Raw genomic sequence first — 12,383 nt, 5'->3', positions numbered from 1 at the left:
CATGTATTTTCTAAAGGATGTGACATCCAAAATTCAAATGTTCATCATTATTGAATTACATCCCAAATGATCTGCCAAACAACCACACATTTTTTTAAGGAGAACACCAAAAATATGACTTAAAAATCTGGACATTCTGCAAAAATCTGGACAGGTGCGACGTAACAAATGGCAATATACAAAGTCAAGCTGGTAATTCTATTATTTTATTTGTTTATTCAATGATATGCACCTTAAAAAAGTGAAATATGTCTTTTAGATGCCGCTGTAACCCCCTCAGCAAACTAAATTTTCAGCCCCCACAATCTAAATAGGGGAAATTATCTCAGCAAACAGACCAGTCACCAGTGGATTCCCCCAGGATTCTGTGATGACACCTTTCCTGTTTGGCGTTTTACTTCTCTGAGGTGAATGCTGATACCAAGGGCTCTGGCTGATCCAGTTTGCGCCGTTAACGGAAAAAGGGCTTTTACTTCTCTGAGGTGAAGGCTGATACCAAGGGGCTCTGGCTGAGCAAGTTTGCACTCTTAACGGAAAAGTAAAAGTACCCCTTTCCATTAACGGTGCAACAGTCCTGCTGCGAAATATAGATGGAAAAGTCAGCATGTAATTTCAATAACATTTCCCTTACTTTTCTGTCTATATTTTGTGGCACGACTATTGCCCCGTTAATGGAACAGTACCAACATTTTTTAAGAACAATAATTTTATAATCTTCAAAAATAATACAAAAGCATATACCGTTTAAATAATTATACCAAGTTTAGACATAATATGAAAACATTAAGAATAGATACAAGTTATATGACTTAATATTTAGAGAAATTTTATCCAGTTTATAGAGACATTAAAGGCAAGCTAGTATAATACAAACAGGAATTGCAATATGAAGCGAGAGGAAAAGCAGGCTTATGCTATATTTAGAGGGAAAGCCAGGGGCGAGAAATTGATAGAAGGAAGTAAATGAAGGGAAAGAAGGAAGGTGTAAGGTATGAATAGATACTTGTATTTAGGTACTTATATTTTAGCATATAGTTTGAGCCCACTTTTTAGTACACTAAGAGTTTACTAGGGAGGCTTCAATGTGGAAGTTTTGGGTGTCAGAGTGACTTAACCCCCCAGTTTGCAAGGGTCTATATTACGTTATCGAATACTAACGTAATTGAAAACATAATAGTCGACCTGTGAAAGTTGAAGTGCTAAAACCTACCCAAACAAACCACTTAAACACTGTAAGCAGGTGAGCAAGCCCCCCACACCCCCCGCTACTTAAATATGCCAACACAAAGATTGCACTATAGTGCAGACAATGGAAAACTTCCATCTCTGCACTGTACGGAGATCTCCGTTGAAACATTCGAGGTTCTAGCACTTCATTTATGGGTCGACGAATATGTTTTCGATTACGTTAATATTCGATACCTTAATATAGCCCCAGTTTGCAATCATCTGCAAACTTTGGTAGCCAGAGGGTCTGGCTCTCTGCTTGGAGATTTGAGAAGTAAATATCAAAAAGAGAAAGTCCCAGCGCCAAGTCCTGCGGGACACTGATGTTCATTTCAATATTCCATTAGTAATCAGTTTTCAGAATTTCAGATTTGGAAAACCGATATACACACACTGCAAGAACTGATCATAATTCTAAGGACTAAAAGTGACATTTGTTGTCATTGAAACATTGTTTGATGTATACTCCCATGTTAAGCTCAGTAAAACATTAGGGATAATTTAAATGAATTACATAACATGAGACATTATTCCTCGTAGGGAATTTGTGTAGAAAAAAGATTTTGGCATATGGGGTATATACATTTAGGTTTGCTAATGCCTAGCTAGAGAAAATGCATGTTATGTGCTGTACGTCTTTCTGGAAGCAGTCAAGTGGAGACCTTATGGAGGGTGAATGAACAATTCCCAATGTGCGATTTGTTAAACAAATTGATGAGCATCCAAACCTTGTACTAGCAATGATCTAGTGATTTAGCCTTGAGCTACTGCATCTCCTCCAGTCTTCTTATCAGTGAATTATGTATGACAGAGAAAAAGGCCTTAGTGAAGTCTGTGTAAACAGCATATGTCAGCACTTCCCTATTAATTCTACTGCAACCCAGTCAGAAAACTAGATTAGGTTTGTATGGCAGCATTTTCTTCCCTGAACTTATGTTGCCTCTGTTACTAGAGAATGTTGTCCTTTAAGCACCAGCCAGCTACATTCAGTGTTGGCAGTTGATTTTTTAGTACTGTCTTGGACTTTGTACAATATTACAGTACCAGTTTCATAAGGTGAAACATCTGATGTAAACGTGAATCATAAGTGAGCAAGCATGTCATCTGATGTTACTTTTTCTTTGTCTCCTTGATGGAATGTTTGCTGTGCACTAGTCATTTCTGAATAAAAATTTGCCAATCCTCCTGTGTCAGACCTATACCTAAAGAAGCAATTCTTATTTCATGCTATAATTTTCAACCCATATCCTTCTCACCTGCCTTGCCTAAAATCTTAGAAAAATCATTTGTAACCAATCTATCTTTTACTTAGAAGATTGTAACTTGCTATTCAAGAAGTAGCACAGCTACTGGCGTGACGGAAGCAAACCGACAGCACCCTGGACTCTGACTAATGACATTCTATAGTCAATCAATATGGATAAAGGCAGTCTTACTGATGTTGTGTTTATTGACCTTGCCCACGTCTTTGATACTGTTGACCACTAAATTCTGCTTCTCTGTCTACAAGACATAGGCATCATCCTGTAATCCACCAGCTGGTTCAAAGACTTCCTTTCTAACAGATCTAGGGGCAAATAGTGTGCAATATATCTCTGACCTGGCCTACACCCACTCAGAAGTACCAAAATGCTCTACTATTACTGATTTTCTCTGTCTTCACCAGTTAAACTTCCACTAGACCTGAGCCAACTTACACTACTACTGCATGCTGATATAATCAGAGCCTTCTCAGAAAAACTTTTAAAAATTATTTCAAGAAGAATTACTCCGTCCACGACTGGCTCAACTCCAAAAAAAAAACTTTTGCTTAACCCTAACCAAAAAAATCTATGCTTTTTGGTACCCAGATAAGGGTAGTTATATCCCCTTAAGCACTTTACACAGACTGCAATAACTACTACTCACCCACCACTTCCATTGGATATCTGGGTTTATGGCTTGACCAATCCCTCAGCCAAGAACACATGAACAGGCTAAGATCCAACATCAACTACCTCCTTTTCTGAACCAATAAAATCTCCAAGTTTCTCTCTCCCTATCAGAACAGCTATAGGCAAGGGCATCTTCCTTGCATAACTTGAGAATAGGCTCCCCCTGTTTGCCTTCAGTCAAAAACTCAACTGCCTTACAAATCCTGTCTAATAAAATATGCAGATTAATTTTAAATGCATCTCAGAACCTAGCTGAACTCACTGACTACAGTTTTCCGACCTCAATTTAGGCGCTGCAAAAAAAAAAAAGTATGTATGCAGCTGTCTATAACTAACATAAGAGCACCCCTCATTCACATTCCTAATCATTCAGGCAGCCCACATTGTACTTGTTTAAATATCACTTCTTACCTCAGAGTTCATCCATTTCTATGCAAATAAGCTATCACCAAATGACACATAAGATCCTATATACATTATCTTATTTCTCTGAACAGGATTTCCCTAACTACCTTGTCCTCACCTTTATTTAAAACTCCCTGCCACCTTCTCCTCACTTCCCACCAGCCAGCACCTTTTCTCTGACACTTGGTCTTTTCCCTTCTCAATGTATATATGTGATATATATAGAATCTCGAAGTACTGAATATCGAATTTCAGTATGTTGAGACTGAATACATGAAAGTGCAGTTATGCGAAACTGCACTATGTCGACTATGGAAATGTTGAATCCCCTATGGTGGTGTCGTGTTCGTGACGTGCTGTGCGGTTTGTGGATTTATCTGGGTTTTTAGGCAAGTGGGTTTTGTGCAAGGGTCTTGGCTAGGGATGTTTTTGTGTGTGTGTGTAGTGGTGTTTTTTGTGTGCTTAGTGAACCTCTGAGTTAGTATATATAAGTAGGGGTGTGGTGGGCTTAGGGGGGGCTTGCCCCCTGCTTATAGGTAGGATAGGTGTGTCTGTGTGTTTTATTTGTTTAGTGTAGTTATGTAGGTGTGTGTGTGTGGTCGCGATTGTGCTATTCACGGTTTTACATGTTCAGTGAAAAAATTACATGGAGCTGCTTACTGCTTGGTGTGATGGATTTGAAGTGTTCTTAAGACACTCGGTCTTGCTGGCTGGATTCTGCTAAAATTCAAAGTCTGGTTATATTTGCATTCACAGTCTGTTGCATACAGAAACTTGCAGAATATATACTGATGAGAGAATATACTTTGCAGCATCAACTTTAGAGAGCAGTAACAAATAACTTTTTATAATAAATCAAACGGAACCATGTTGCAGCTTAAAAGTACTGTTCCAACTTTACTTCTCATATAGTACAGATGATGTGAGAGATATAACATTTACCTTAGGACTTGTGTCCCTATCATACCTCTAACATAACTGGATTTATACAGCTCTTTATATACAGTTTTAGTCCTGTAGAAACAATACTAAGCTTCCTTGTTTAACAATGTCTTGTAAGAGACCAGCTTTTCTGATAGTGTGAATATCCTGTAACAGTGTCCTGATGTCCATGCAGAAAAACATATTTTTGAGGAAACACATTGTTCTGTATTCTATTTGGATCTGTGTATATGAACATATGTTCTTGTGCCAATGCTGATAAGCATATCCTGTTTTTTATGCAGAAAAACATATTTTTGAGAAAACACATCGTCAGAGATCAGCTTTTCTGACAGTGTGAACATCCTGTATTTTATTTGGATCTTTATATAAAAACATCTGTTCTTGTGCCATATCCTGTTTTTCCATGCAGAAAAACATATTTTTGAGAAAACACATTGTCACAGTGTCATAAACATATCCTGTTGTTTTAGGAAACATATTGTGTCCATCCTGTTATTTTAGGAAACATATTGTGTCCATCTTTTATATATGCAGAAAAGCATGTCAGTGTTCTTTAAAAGCAGATTTTGCATTTTTGCTCTTGCATACATCCTGTTTCTGAGTCTGTAAGGGAAAAATGTCCATTCAGCAGATTCCTTTTCCAAGCCATGGTCATTTAGTATGACTGCTGATCACATATTACTAAACTCTGTTTCTGCATTTAAGCAAGCCTTTTCTTTCAGCATATTTACAACATAATTAATTTCAGACTAATATTCATAAAATCTAACAATTCCATCTGTTTTTAAACATACTCAAAACATTTTATATAGAAAACACATTAAGAAACAAACCTTTAGTTTGATACAACAAATCAAAATGCAATTTTACATAGTTAATACAATGATATTAAGTATTACTACCAAAACTGAATGTATTTAACAACTTTTTCTTTTGCAGACCATTCTGTGAAAATATTTTATCAGTTATGAGCTGTGTCTGCTTTAACGTTATTTTTTTTTAACTTGATCAATTTATTCTTTTGCAATCACAGAATTTAATTTATGACTTAGAACTGTTTCATTAACTCTTTGCAACTGTTGAATTAACTATAAGAGACAATAACTATGTGCTACTGCAAGCATTTATACACTGCTGAAAATATACAGTTTTAATGTCATTTTAACCATAACATTGTGATCATGTCTTCAAACTGCTCATTAACATCTTGGTAAAATACTGAACTGGGCTTAGATAATAAATATTTGAAAGCAATTATTTTACTGGGGTAAAACCAGTGACATTACAACTTGACAAATTACTTTTGAACTTATTACGATGTATCCTGTACAGTATGTATTTACACAGACTATTTGCTATTTATGCATTTCAATCTGTTAGGTACTCTGGACCCATTTTTTATTTAAATGTTTTTTTTCACACATATTCATTACTAGACATTAATTTCATTTGTACTGAATTTTTCTGTATTTGTACATACAAATACTATCATTTGTACTGAAATTTTTTACATTTGTACATACAAAGACTATAAAGTACATTTAGTCTAATCTTACAAATTTAATAACATTAATATTGAGCAAAATCTTGGAAAATTTTTATGTCTCTTTAGAAATATCTAGTGGAATTGATACCATATCCATATGTCCTATTTTAAACTACATACTTAACAATTATTAAAAATATTCATGCTTTTTATACCAACATTGTTTTGCCAAAAACATATTAAAAATAGTGACCATTCTTACTATTAGAAACATTTATGCATTTTGCATATCTTTATTCTCTCTTGTATAGCTTTAATAAAGCAATTTTAAATCATCTCTTGTTTTTTAAACCATCTCTTGTATAGCTTTACAATTTAACAGGTTGTAAATACAATTTAATTCTAAATAATACAATAATAACCATTATGATAGCTATTAACAACTTGTAAAATATCTTATCCTGTCAGGTTTAATCCAGTTTACCAGTATTTCTAATACACTAATACCTGTTTTTCCCTCTCCCTAAAAGAGTATTGTCAAGAAGAAATGAGATATTTTTTTTCCTCTAGCTTTATTTTAGACCCTTGTTGTTTATTTTTTCTGTAGCTTTATTTCAGACCCTTGTTTATTTTTTCTGTAGCTTTATTTCAGACCCTTGTTGTTTATTTTTTCTATAGCTTTATTTCAGACCCTTGTTGTTTATTTTTTCTGTAGCTTTATTTCAGACCCTTGTTGTTTATTTTTTCTGTAGCTTTATTTCAGACCCTTGTTGTTTATTTTTTCTGTAGCTTTATTTCAGACCCTTGTGTAGTACTGCTTATACAGTCAGTGTAAAACTGAGAAAGTGCCCCTACCCCTGTAGTACTGCACTATTGTTTATCTGCTTTATGCTGTGAGAATAGAATGTATGTCAGCCCAACTCTTTGGCCATACATTTATTTTATTATGTTACTAAATAAAGCTTTCACTGTATATTACCTCTAGTAGGTATTTACACCCTCCTGCACAATTGATTTGAACTGTATATATACTATAGCCCATTTGCTGGCTGTACTTGATGCAACTGAGGTTTTTTTTGTCCTTTTAACATTTACTTGCAAACAGATTATAAGTGACATCTATGCACAATTGTGGCATTTTATGACAATTACTAAATAGTGTTGCTTGTAAACATTTTAACAAGTATGTTTTAATAACAATAATGCTTTAGAAAAACTCAAACTACTTATCTGGCAATCAGTCTTGTTGTTTATCTTATCTTTCCAGCATTTCCTGTAACTTTTCATTCAGTCTAGGAAGGTCTGAGCTCACATTTCATATTCTGTAAACTATAGTTAATTCTTTTGGCATTTTTCCTTTAATGTGATTGTGATTTATATAACTATGCATTTATACAACATAAATAGACATTATTTTACAATTACCTTACATGGATTTCAGTATTTTTTTTATTTAACTATTTAACTATTCTGCCATTAATTTTACAAAAACTATTTGACTAATACCATCTGTGATTTTATTTATTTTTAAAATTCAGAACTTTAACTGTTTGGTGTTACTATATAATTATAAACAAATTGTAAAAAACAAAATAGATATTAGTTTAACCAACACATTTATATTTATATTATTTATATTTGCTGTTGTCTGCTTTTTGCTTTTGTGTATTGTAAACAAATGTACTCTAGACGGAAAGAACATACATGGATGTCTGTCTTGTATCTGTATATCTTTATACAAGCATGTCAGTCTTGTGACTTTAAATCTTTATTCTTATTAACTATTTTTATTTAATTTTTATACACTAGAACAGTTTTGTTTACCTTTTGACTATGCTAATGAATGGTATTCATATGCTTTACTTTACTGTAGTACTGATAGATGTCTTGCTTTAACTGAATGAAAGTAAAACATTTAAGAATGATTTGTCCAGACATCAGATCCTACCATCCTACCATGTATGTTTAACCATTTTCAAAACATAAACATATTATAAAATATATTTCTTTTGCACAGATTAGCTGTGTATGCAGGAAGTTCCCAGTCTCTGTCAGTTCAGCTAATTTATTTCCTTTATCCTGCAACTGCTGTGGAAGAATTTCCTTATAGTCTGCTTGATATGTCTCAGGAGCCTGTTCTGCTGAATCTGAAACTCCTAAGCACTTTTGAAAAGATGTATGTATAACTTGTCTAAGCTTCCTGAACTCATTGTGTCTGTCTTTTAGAAGTTTACTACATTCCTTTGTAACAAAATGTACTAGGGGTTCTATCAGTAACTGATTTGACTCACATGTGGTGACAGGACATAACTGTTCAACATCAGAATGTAATGGAAACACTTTACCCTTAGTTAATTCTTCAGATCTGTCTTTACAGTCTATTTTTTCGCAATATGATGCAATATTATTTTATGGCATAATACACAAAATGCAGTTTTTGTTGAAGCACACAATAAACATTTGTCATATTTCACATGGTTTTCTTTGAGATACCAGTCAAATATTGTAATACATTTGCATAATGCCTTACTATCAACCTGCCCTAATAAGGTTTTACATTTACTAATGTGCTGTGTATACCAACATAGCAATTTTTTACATTTGCTTAAATTATGCATGAAAATATCCATACTGTCTAATCTAATATCCAAGACTTTAATATCCAAACTGTCGAATAGCAACCATACTAAAAAATGTGACGTAGAAAAAAGTCTTACCAGTGAGCAAGAAAACAGGTGATCAGGCTGTTGTTGCAGATGGCTGGAAATTTTTCAAAGTCACTTGAGAAGCTGGGAAAGCACAACAGGCAGTGAACTATTGGGCTAGTGGATATCCCCCTTTTCTTGAAGAATTTATGGCACTGCGAATTTCTTGAACTAGTCTCACTCTGGATTGTAGACGTCTAAAAAACGTTACTACTGCAAGCTGCATAAACTGGAATACTTCTGTTTAGGATTTACACATACGTACAAATGTTAGTTACTGCAATTTGACTGAAGTGACCCTCTGCAGGGCTTACCATCACTCCTCCTGTGCTTGAATGCAGATTGTAGGTTCTAATGCAGGCTAGCTTGCCATTGAAAAAATTATATGGAGCTAGTCACTCAGCTGCCTCGCCATTGAAAAAAATATTTTGAGCTCTCTCTGCTTACTGCTTGCTGCTTCTTGCTGTGGGATGGATCTGAAGTGTTCTTAAGACACTCAGTCTTGCTGGCTGGATTCTGCTAAAATTCAAAGTCTGGTTATATTTGCATTCACAGTCTGTTGCATACAGAAACTTGCAGAATATACACTGATGAGAGAATATACTTTGCAGCATCAACTTTAGAGAGCAGTAACAAATAACTTTTTATAATAAATCAAACGGAACCACGTTGCAGCTTAAAAGTACTGTTCCAACTCTACTTCTCATATAGTACAGATGATGTGAGAGATATAACATTTACCTTAGGACTTGTGTCCCTATCATACCTCTAACATAACTGGATTTATACAGCTCTTTATATACAGTTTTAGTCCTGTAGAAACAATACTAAGCTTCCTTGTTTAACAATGTCTTGTAAGAGACCAGCTTTTCTGATAGTGTAAATATCCTGTAACAGTGTCCTGATGTCCATGTAGAAAAACATATTTTTGAGGAAACACATTGTTCTGTATTCTATTTGGATCTGTGTATATGAACATATGTTCTTGTGCCAATGCTGATAAGCATATCCTGTTTTTATGCAGAAAAACATATTTTTTAGAAAACACATTGTCAGAGATCAGCTTTTCTGACAGTGTGAACATCCTGTATTTTATTTGTATTCTTGTATAAAAACATCTGTTCTTGTGCCATATCCTGTTTTTCCATGCAGAAAAACATATTTTTGAGAAAACACATTGTCACAGTGTCATAAACATATCCTGTTGTTTTAGGAAACATATTGTGTCCATCCTGTTATTTTAGGAAACATACTGTGTCCATCTTTTATATATGCAGAAAAGCATGTCAGTGTTCTTTAAAAGCAGATTTTGCATTTTTGCTCTTGCATACATCCTGTTTCTGAGTCTGTAAGGGGAAAAATGTCCATTCAGCAGATTCCTTTTCCAAGCCATGGTCATTTAGTATGACTGCTGATCACATATTACTAAACTCTGTTTCTGCATTTAAGCAAGCCTTTTCTTTCAGCATATTTACAACATAATTAATTTCAGACTAATATTCATAAAATCTAACATTCAGGTATGTGGGTGTTCGACTATTTAGTCTCGAAATACTGAAATTCGACATTTCAGTATTTCGAGATTGTCTAGTGAATCCATATATATATATATATATATATATATATATATATATATATATATATATATGTGTGTGTGTGTGTGTATGTGTGTGTGATGAATGGTTTTGTATTGTGCTGCTTTCTATATTTACTAGCTTGAGTGTTTGACATATATTGATCTCCTTGTATATATGTATACTACTTTTACTGTCACAGTAAACAAATTAAAATTAATTTGTATTCAGACTGTATCTATAGCAATATCTCTTATAGCTGTTGCATCACTTGAGTGGTTTGTAAGAAATTTGACCATACTTGTAACACTTTGTAGGATATCTTTCAAACTAGTACAGCCCTAATCATCTTGTATTGTTACTTGAATAGTCCATTCTTTTCAATCACAAAGCTATAGTACAAAATTGTATTCTTGAACAAGGTCACGGTTGTGTGTACTTTAAACCGATACTCTTGCAGTTTATGTAGGATTCTTCACTGGATGTTCAGGTGTTCTCTATTCTCTGTCACTGAGATGTATCATAGATAGCACTGTATATTAAGGATTCCAAGAAAAAAAGTAGTGCATTGACTGTTGCCAAATTGTAGATACAAATGCCACTCTAGAAATAGTTACACTGGAATTTCCCTTTATGTGCCCAAACTGTTACATTTCTTTAAAGGCTTTTCCACTTCCATTAGTAAATGTACCTGTGTCAGGTGAATTAGTTCCTGACTAAAACTGCAGATGTAGAAACAGGTTTCATTTTCTGCAGGGGATATTGTAATCCATTTAGCACTTAAAGATGACTTTGACATCTGCCCTATACTCTGGGTATTAGCCCGTTCAATGCACTTTAGATCATGCTTTCTCTGGTTCCTCTTATAATTTGGGTATAAAAGCATTGGATAGTGCTCTGGCCTCATTCAAGCATGGAATGGCATTTCAATTTTCCATCCCTAAGACAAAAACTTGTGTAGCATTTGTCAAGAATCATGAAATTGTCACCTCTGTGGTAAGCTGTATGGGTTTGATGCCAGTTATGTTCAGCATCTTTAGAGCTCCTTTGTCATTTGAAGCATCAGCTGTAAATTTCAGTTCTGCTCACTCAGTGAAAGTTGCCATTCTGCCATGGTAGCTCTGAAGCTATTAATATGACCAGTATGGGCAGCCATTTGAAAGTGTCCACACATTCAGCTACATTCATTTCCATACTGTTTAGATCTTCCAGTCCCATACAACCCAGTAAGTGCATTTTCATTCAATGGCATGCAAGAAACATTTTTTGCACAAAACATGCTCTTTGTTTTGAATCACTGATTTTTTTCATATTGTAGAGAAGCCATTTGAAAAGTTTCTATACAAATCTATTAAAACTAATGTAAAAAATTGTTTAAATTTTACACTGTTTTGCAAATTTGGGTGGTTTGTTTCTACATTTGATAATTGTTATCCGAGTCACTGACCAAAACTGAATGTAATTGTCCTTAGATGACATCATCATCCAAAAGAATAACCAATATTATCAGACAAGCCTGATCTAGTTTTCTGAAAGGGTTACAAGGGAATGCCTTGGACTATATGAATGGACTAAATTTTGCCAACATTATCTGTTAATCGCAACCTCTATAGTAACCACTACCCTGCTAAACGTCAAACCAATCTTTCCCAATGAAAAAAAATGTGTGGGTAAAGCAACACATTTACCATATATAACTATTTGTGATCACTGCTCATGAAACTCTACCTGGGCCTCAGAACAACAACTTACAGGGCCACAGTATATATACATTCATTATGCAATTAGAGAACCATCAAATGGCTATAGGCTTTGTACTGTCATAACGGGCAAACCTCTTAACTTTACAAATACAAGACAGTTCTGAAACTTTTACTACCTTACCTGGTCACTCAATCACGCAAAGCTGAATAATCTACCTACATCTTTTTGAAAAAGAATTTGCTACCCCCTCATCAACCCAGCTAATATCTTTCAATTGCTCCCTCTCTTTATAGGCTAGCCATTCTTTATTCTTCCTCAAAAAGATTTGTTATCAAGAGATAAGCAAGCTGATTGAATCTCCCAAGCTATGGATCAGCTGTTACTGATGGTCTCTACCCACAGT

This window comes from Protopterus annectens, chromosome 1.part0, assembly GCF_019279795.1.
Source record: "Protopterus annectens isolate FY-2018-M chromosome 1.part0, PAN1.0, whole genome shotgun sequence".
Classification (NCBI taxonomy): Eukaryota; Metazoa; Chordata; order Ceratodontiformes; family Protopteridae; genus Protopterus; species Protopterus annectens.
The sequence above is the reverse complement of the archived record's forward strand: the minus strand, read 5'-3'. Positions refer to the sequence as shown.